This window comes from Alligator sinensis, unplaced genomic scaffold (genome assembly GCF_000455745.1).
Source record: "Alligator sinensis unplaced genomic scaffold, ASM45574v1 scaffold631_1, whole genome shotgun sequence".
NCBI classification, from domain to species: Eukaryota; Metazoa; Chordata; order Crocodylia; family Alligatoridae; genus Alligator; species Alligator sinensis.
The window spans coordinates 167,222-176,543 of record NW_005842495.1 but is presented as its reverse complement, the minus strand read 5'-3'; the positions used below and the strand labels follow the sequence as shown (position 1 = coordinate 176,543).

Below are 9,322 nucleotides of genomic sequence, written 5' to 3'. Positions count from 1 at the left end.
CAAAAATTGTACTGGGGCAAGTGGCCCTGCCAAGGTGATAATTGGTAACATCTGCAAGACATAGGCATAACTGTAAGGGGGTATCTGGAGGCCATGAATACAGCCCGGAAGGCATCTGGTGTTCAAAAGCACACATAACCAGAAAGGGCCATGGCAGATTGGACAAAGAGCAGCTGGGCAGTAGACTGGCTTCCCTCTCAGCATTAGGTAACCTCCCAACCTTTTCTTGTTTGAAACAACATCAGGGCTGAGAAGCAAGTAGGTGGGAATGGAGACGGCAAGAGTCCTGTGCCCCCATGAGAGTGCTACAGTGCTACTCAATGTCAGCCCTGACAACGCCCCCTTTGTTATATAAAGTACTTTTCACATCTTTTCCCTCATTAATATGAATTCAAATTCAAAATGAATACAGTTTGTAAGTCAGAAGTCATCAGACACCCTGAATATAATTTTATTTTAACTATAAAAAAAACTGGAAAATAATCTTGATGAGGGCTTGGTGTTAAGTGATTCAGACTGCTGAAAAGAAAGCACTTTCCACCCTCCCCCCCACCTTAAATTACAATGAAATGTGTTTCTTAATAGTTAGTGAATCCTTGAACTGTTTTGTTTTATGTTTAAACTAAAATGTACGCAAGAATTTCCTTGATGTGTTGCCCCCCTACATAATGAAGAAGCTAGTAGATGTGAGCTTACTAAGAAGAGGAAAATACAGCTTTAATTTTGATTTACCATAAACTCATTTTATGTCAAGCAGAATATACTATGAACTCTCTAGAAGTCTCTGTAATCAAGAGTATTATGTGAATTATTAAAGGTAAGCTTCATTAGGAGCAAGACCCTCCTTCATAGGTCAGCATATAATCAATTGTTTATACATTAGCTATCAAGTATCTCCCATGGTATCAGTAAATATTTATTACTGAGATGTGAAGAAAACATTTTTTATGAATTCTACATTATTGTTTAAAGTAGATATGGTAGAGGTGTGGAGGAGAAGCAGAAGAAAGTAGCTTTTAAAGATTCTTGTGTGTTTCCACTTTCAATATTTTTAAAAATAGGTATATTTGCAATCTTATTACATTTTAATTATCCCTCAACTGTTTCATTCACAGTTTAGTTCTCACTTTTACTTTCTGACATCTTTCTTTCACATCTTTCTCAGTCTGAGAATTAATTTATTTTTAAGTGAGAAGCACTATAAACCCATAAATTATCTTAATCTTGATGTTTCCAAAAAGGACCAGCAATTAAGTATCTTTTGTTCTTTCCAATACATGACAAGAATGTATTGTCTTGTCAAGAACACATATAAGGGTCTTTTTAAAGTGGTCTTTTGTGTGTAAGAGAGATGGAGAGAGTTGGAGCTTTCAAGATATGAAGGAAGTTAAACATTCGCTGCCACCAAAAAGAGTACTTTTTTCTCAAGGGCATTTGTGTAACTTAACATGCAGATATCAAAAAGCAAAACCCCTAACTTCAGTCACGATATATTGTCCTCTTTCTTCCAATAGGGGAAAAAAGGCCTGGTTGACAGAAACTTACTGGTTAAGTCATATATACCTTGATCAACACTTCAAGGTTCTCTCAGGAAAACAGTCTTTGGCACCAGAAGGTTGTAAGCACAGTACTGAACAATGATAGAAACATTAGAGTTAGATGATTATCTAGTCCAACTGTCTGCTCCACATAGGATCATCATGTCTGAATCATTTCCAGAGAAATGTTTATCTCACCTAAGCTTAAAATCTTCTGAGGATGGAGATGTCACTACCTCTCTAGGTAATTTATTCAAATGCTTAATTGCCTTCATAGTTGGAAAATGAAAATTCCCTTGTTGCAATTTAAATTATTACTACTTTTCCTGTCCTTTGAGGCTACAGAGAATGGTTTATCAACATCCTCTTTAGAATCACCCTTTACATTTTGAAGAATGTTAGTAACCCTCACTCCCATGTAGAATCCTTTTCTTTCCTTTCATATCTTTGTATCTCAATTGGTGCCTTAGCTTTCCCAAGTTTTTCCTTGCATACCCACATTACCTCTTATACTCCTCCTTAGTACTTTGGCCAACCATCTATTTTTTTTCTAAGGATATGTTATATTTATGCTGTAATTAACACATTAATCACTTCATACATGGAGAGAAGTCTTTACATACACCCAATTTAAGGTGCTATAAAATGGGAAATGAGCCAAAAAAAAGTTGCACATATAATGAAGAACATTTTTATGGCTGGTTTATTTGTCACCTTAAAACTGAATGTGTGGCTGGGGCCAATAATGAGCTGATTTTCGTCCCTGGCCATCCCGGCGGGTGTAGAGGCAGCTGAAGGACTCTCTGCACTAGGGGCTTTAAACCCCATACCTGGAAATTCTGTCCAGGCTGCTGGAGGCTCCTGAGTGAGGGAAGTCAAAGGGTTTCCCCAACCAGGGTCTTTAAATCCCATACCCAACAGTCTGGCCAGACAGCCCTAGGTGAACTGGACCTGGAGTGTCTAATGTTGGGGCCAACAACCAGTTGATTATCTGCTCCAGTCCTTGGATAGCCCTAGGTTTCAAACCAGACCCAGGACTGTGGGGCCAGGAATGACAGTTAGCAAAACATTGGCTCCATGTGTAGGGCTTTGAATTTACCAGTGCAGGGGGAGCCCAGGACAATAATCCAGGATTATAATTCTAATCCTAGCATCCACCTAGGATGCCAAATAGGTATGGCAGGACTGGGATTTGATCCCTATCCCCAAAACTGCACCTCCTGACATTCACACATGGCATAGCAGGAGGCATGATTATTGGGAGCAGGGATCAGATCCCATGACACCATTAAATAAATGTGTGCTGAGGACCTAATATTCCTTTTTTAAATTTAAATTCATTTAAGAGTTTGCTGTTTAGCCAGGGTGATCTCTTTCTCCATTTCAGATTTTACAGCATAGGGTAATCTTAGATTACAGATCAGGAAAAGTAGTCGTGAGCTTTCAGAAGTTCTGATCATCCCATATCTACCTATGACTCCACTGGTCAGCATTAAATCTCCTGTGCCAAGAAATGAAGCTCAACCTTATAGATGTGGTCTATACATCAACCCTTAACAATTTTTCCTCTATGTCTGTTTAGCATTGGTGCTTCTCATTCTGAAACAGTCATTGCATAAATAACCACAATACCTCAAAGACGACATAAGTACCTCATTTGTTGTTATATATTTATCGTGAGAAGTATTATATAATTGTAACACTAATTGGAGGGACAGTGAAGAAAGATTGGCTTCAGTAGGGAGGCCACCTTAATTTGCATCACTGTTAATTTCATTTTGAGGATTTTTTTCTTCTCTGTCAGCTACTTAGCTGGAAAATAAACATATTGTTTAGTATTAATACTGATAAAGCTTTATACTTTGGAGGCATGATAGCTTTACAAGAATTTTGTCTATTCATATTATTTCTGGAGTTTATAAGACTGTTGGTTTTTATTATGTGGTTTAATTAGCCTGATAATTAGATCAACTTAATACATTGATATTAATCCACTTTCTACTTTATTTTAATTTGCTTTGTTTACATGTATTTTGTTTTTTCTTATTTAGTCAATTAAGTTAATACAATATACAAAGACTATTCCCTAGAGTATATAAAAGGTAACTTCTATGACACATTTTATTGTGGTTTATATGCTGGTTCCTGAAGTTCTCCAATAATTGATGCCCGAATTGAAATATCTTTGGGCTTTGAAATAAAGATAAATTATGTATTTTTTTTCTTTCTATAAGCAGTACCAGTTTCAGAACTTCAGAGAATCTAGTATTGTGGATAAGAGCTGGAAGAACTTAAAGACTGTTCATTTAACTACTACTCCCTATAATACTTCAACACCAAGGTGCTAAAATCTGTGTTTGCGTGTAAAGTTTCCTTTATGTTGGATTTATATGGTGTGTTTTCTTATCTTAGGGCACATCTACACATCACCATAGTGATGTAGCATCCGTGCTTATCTATACTTGACCAGCAGCTACTTCACCATAGTGGCATGCTCCTCCATTATACTACTTCCAAAAGGAAGTGCTAAAGCATAACGCAGTAACAACATTGCCGTAGGGCAACATTTGGACAGGCCCCAACTGTATCAGTTCTTCTAAAGTCTAACGACTGCTATGCTAGCAGTATAACACACATGATATGTATAATGGCATAAACATGTATTGCATGGAAAAGGTTGTTTTCACTGAGCTTGGGTTTCAGGACTTGTCAGAGCCACTTGTATTGCAACATTATTTTCTTTTCAGATTGTAATGTTGCTAATAAGTATTATGTTCTAAAATGCCAAGGTGTTGAAAATAATAATAATTATTTTTCTTATCTTTATTGATTACAGTATCACATAGTTACTAGCCCTTATACTCAATGAAAATTTGATGTTCAATCAAATGCCAGCAAAGTGGATTTCATAAAGTTACATTTTATGTTATGATATCTCTGACTTGTCTGCTTCCTACAGTGCTCAGAGGAGTGTTGGGATTAGCAAGTCTGGTCAATTATTTGGAGTTGGTGGAAGATTTTTTTGAATAGAGCTATGAAGCAGTCAGGAGACTAAAGCATCTGACAGCCTGATTAAGGTTATATAGGAGTGTTTCCAGCTCAGTCAAAAAGAATCTAAAAACAGGAGATAAAGAAGAAAGTCTAAGTGATGGAGGTCTAACAAAGGCCAGGAGGTATATTTCCTGGGCTGCAGCACACTTTAGTCACAGGAAATTACTTAAGACATTTTGTTTTTAAACAATAAAAATCTCAGAATATGATGTAAAAATGTACTTGTGTGGCATTCATTTCTTCTTGGATTGGTGAAATTCTATAAAATGTACTAATGACTTCATTTTTAATTAAATATTGATATAATGTATTTAACTGGACTAAGATTTTTTGGGGAAAAAAACCCCTCTCTTATTGTCCAAATGTACACATGATACAATGAGGTCCTAGTTGTGACTGAAGCATTATAGTGACAAAATAGTATAATTCCCCAAGGGAAAAAAATAAAAATAACATTGGAAATGGAATTCGAGTCTCCTCACTCCCACCCCTAAAACAATAAAAACAAAATGCATTTGTGATAAAAACATATCAGTACTTACCATCAGAAGCCAAGCTAGATTGCTTGCACCAGAAAGCTAATTATGAAATAGTGAAGAGTACATACACACAATTCAGGAATTAAGTTAGAAAGATAATAGGATCATCCAATTTTTGCCATTCACATCATCCATCATTTCAAGAAGGAAATGCTGGTTTGAGAAAAAAAAAACAAAACAAAAAACAAACCTATATTTTCACCTGATGCATTCTACAGCTGGCTGGACAAAATATTAGAGTCTTTTGAGATTGCCCTCTCATGCCACACACATACATCATGCTGTTGATATTCTCAGCATGGTTTTCCCTCTCTTCTTTATCCTTCTTTCCCTTTTTCAGATGTGCACGAGTCTGAATGAAGTATCTTGCTTATATAGAGGAATGAGTATATTTCATTTACAATACGACTTTTGATCAGAGTCATCTCAAAGTGTATGGAAAGTTGTATTCCTGAGAAATTATACAACAGTTAGAGGGCATGAGTTTCCTTTAGGGTTTATTTACAATAGAAAAGCTTATTGTAAAAACACCTATTAACCAACATCATAAATAGGTTAGTAATCAGTGGAGGCAAAGACTGCTATTAACTGCCTTCTAACATATAACTTCTATTCCAAGAAAATGGAATAGAAACTTATTAGAAAATGGACATCCTGTTACAAGATATTCTTGTTTCAAACTAAATGGAAATTGGAAGTCATTTCAAAATTTGTCATGTAACAAAAAAAAACAACCATACTGTAGCATTTAATTTGTGTATTTATAATATGAAATAACTTCAAAATTATAATATATAATGGTAAAGGATAATAAAATGAAATAATTGAAATAACTCATTTTTTCTTTATTGACATGCAATTGTTCTACAAAAATGAGAAAAAACATTATTTAACATTTTTATATTGTGAATTTAATCACATTTTGATATGTTTTGATTTTGATATAATTACATTTGCCAGTGGTAAATTGTAATGTTTATTTTAAAACTACAAAAAGGCTCTTCTTGTTATAATAGGCAAAGTTTCAGTTTTGTGTCCCAGCGCTGGCAGGACTCTAAGGCTGTTAGATGTTACCTTTCCCATGTTAAGTGTTCTTAGGACAGAAATATTCATGCATTAATGCAGGAAAAGATGAGCTAACCTCTGAGCATCTGAAAGTTACACCTCCTCGGGGAAGGATTATCTCTAGCTGGTATCAGGCAACCTATGGTGCAGTAATGTCAGTCTGCTCCAGATTAGATTAGATTAATAGATCTGCAAAAAAAATAAATAAATTAAATAAAATAATCACTGCCCATAAAATTGCTAATCTTTGACCAGTCAAAATATATTCAGTCAATTGACAATATTTGACTAGTCAATTGACTAGGTTACCAACCCTAATATTTATTTGTGTATAGACCTTAGAGAAGTATTAAGCTACTTTAGCTATTTGAAATAAATTTGCCATGTGATCAAGGTAAAAAATGTCAGTGTGTGAACATGGTAGCTTAGTGCTCAGTACTTCTCTTTTTACCTGTTATCTAAATCCCTACCACAATAAGCTGCATTATATTCTATAGTGTATGCTAAGGAACAGTTACTCCACTAATGAATTACACACACTTTAATATCTAAATGCTGTATTTAATTGAAAAGGTAACAGTATTTATATAGTTAATGTGTGTTTATAATAATAACCATAATGGTAATAATGTATAATATTAATATGAAATAAGTTAGTATAATTATACATTTTACACATGGGGAAAACAGAGGCAGTGCAGAAGCAGGGAGCAGACCAGAAATGCTAAGGTCAAAACCGAGCTCAAACTGGCTACAGAAATCAAGGACAATAAAACATTGAAAGAGAAATAAGGGCAACATTGGACTACTGCTGGACCAAATGGGGCAGCTGACATCCGACACCCAGGAGAAAGATAATCTCCTTAATAATTCATTTGCTTTGGTTTTTCACCAGCCCAAGGGGATCACCCTGCTTGACAGGACACAGGATTATGAGGGTATAGGTGACCACATGCCTACATTTGGTGAAGACCTTGTGAGGGAACACCTTGAGAGGCTGGACATACATAAGTCAGTGGGTCCTTATGAAATGTACCCAAGAGTGCTAACCAATAGCACAATCAATGGCAAGGATATTTGAGAACTCATGGTGCTCTGGAGAGGTTCCTGAAGATTGGAAGAGTGCCAGTGTGGTGCCTATCTTCGAGGAAGGAAGGAAGATTCAGAGAACTACAGGCCAATTAGTTTGATGTCAATCCCTGGAAAGATCATGGAAAAAAATATTAAAGAATCCTTCAGCAATAGGCTAACAGAAGGCACCATTCTGAGAGACAGCCAAACAGCTATATTATGGGTAGGTTGTGCCTGACCAACCTCATCTCCTTTTATGACCAAGTAACACATTGTCTGGGCAGGGGAGGAGATGCTGATATCATTTACTTGGATTTCAGAAAAGCCTTTGATTTGGTCTCCCATGAGGTCCTCATGACAAAATTGGAGAACTGCAGCCTTAACAACCTTATGGTCCTGTGGCTGGGGAACTGGCTACATGGTCAGACCCAGAGAGGGATAGTTGATGGAACTGAGTTAACATGGTGCATGGTGACCAGTGGCATCCCTCAGGGTTAAGTACTCAGAGTAGTACTGTTTAACATATTCATAAAAACCCTGGATTTGGGTGTCAGAAACAGACTAGCTAGTTTTTCAGATGACACCAAATTATGGGGAAGTGCAGTCACATTAGAGGATAGGTTGGGGATTCAGGCTGACTTAGATAGGCTCACAAAATGGGTGGATCAAAACCTGATGACTTTCAATATAGAGAAATGTGAAGTGCTCCACCTCAGGAGAAAGAACCCTCATCAAACTTATAGACTTGGCATTACTACACTCACTAGCACTATGATTGAAGGAGACTTGGGGGTCATGACTGACCGTGAGATGATTATGAGCCACCAATGTGATGCCACAGCTGGAAAAACAAATAAAACCCTGTCTTGCATCTACCCATGCATCGCAACCAAGACCCAAGATATCATACTCCCACTTTATTCAACCTTGGTGAGACTGCAGCTGGAGTATTGTGTCCAGTTCTGGGATCCACACTTTAGGAAGGACATGAAAAAGCTTGAGTGTCCAGAAGAGAGCCATCTGCTTGATCTGAGGTCAAGAGAGCAAGCTTATGTGGAGAGGCTGAGAGGCATGGAACTCTTCAGCTTAGAAAAGAGTAGGCTCAGGAGAGACTTGGTGGCAGCCTGTAAGTATATCAGGGGTGTGCATCAGGGGTTGGACCTGATGATCTCATGAGGTCCTTTCCAGCTGTAATGTCCATGAAATCTATGAAGTAAAGTATTTTTTCCAGAGCCATCCAACAAGTCAATGGCAAACCAAGACTAGAGCTCAATTTTTTGGCAAAATGTGAGTGTATGGTGCAGGCAGTGTCATGCAATATTTCCCCATGCTAGCTCTATTTCACATAGTTTAAGAACTTGAAATGTTATGAATGCTTTGGTGTGCAACTCCTCCCAAGAAGCAGGAGTTATTAGCCTGGGTGTGGCAACATATTAAGGTGGTAATATTATTTCTGTTTTCTGAGCTAATATCCATAGAACAACCTCAGGGTATTTTTGCAGCCAGGCAGGTAGGAAATGAAAAGTTCACAGTTCAATGTGTCCTATGTATTACAGCCCTCACTACTAGAATAGATTGCCTTATTTCTAAGTGTGTTATGGAAAGAGCTTAATTGGTAAGAAAAACCTTAATGTCGTTATAGTAGTAATAGTAATGGAAAAGAACTCTGTTTATATAAAGTACAAATCCCACAGTAGCCAGTAGGGTTGTGGATGTCCTCATAGGAAACAAAACCTGGGACATTCAGTTCAACCCCCCCCCCCCCCCCCAAACCAGTGGGACCTTACTTCTCCATTTCTTTTCCAGCTAACAGTTTTGCTGAGAAAGGTAGCTGAAAGACAATGAGCACATCAGGCTACAAAGATCTGTATTCTTCTGAACAATTCCAAGGATATATTGTTCAATGACCAAAATTTGGTCAAATTTTGAGTAGGGAACTGAGTTGTGTTCCTCAAAGTTAAATTTTAGTTCTATAGCAGTTATTACAAATATTGAAACAATGGAATTAGTTCACAGTAATATTCTTGTCCCTTCTTTCCTGCAGCAGAAAGAGTGTGT

At 37.0% G+C, this 9,322-nt stretch overlaps 1 long non-coding RNA gene across 1 annotated transcript in view; it reads right to left on the bottom strand.

The window, feature by feature from the left end:
* Nucleotides 1-6,041: 6,041 nt before the first annotated feature.
* Nucleotides 6,042-9,322, bottom strand: part of LOC102387790 — a 10,696-nt gene continuing 7,415 nt past the window's right edge. The window contains exon 3 of the long non-coding RNA XR_324719.2: nucleotides 6,042-6,382. This is a non-coding gene — a long non-coding RNA (uncharacterized LOC102387790). The remainder of the gene's footprint in view (nucleotides 6,383-9,322) is intronic.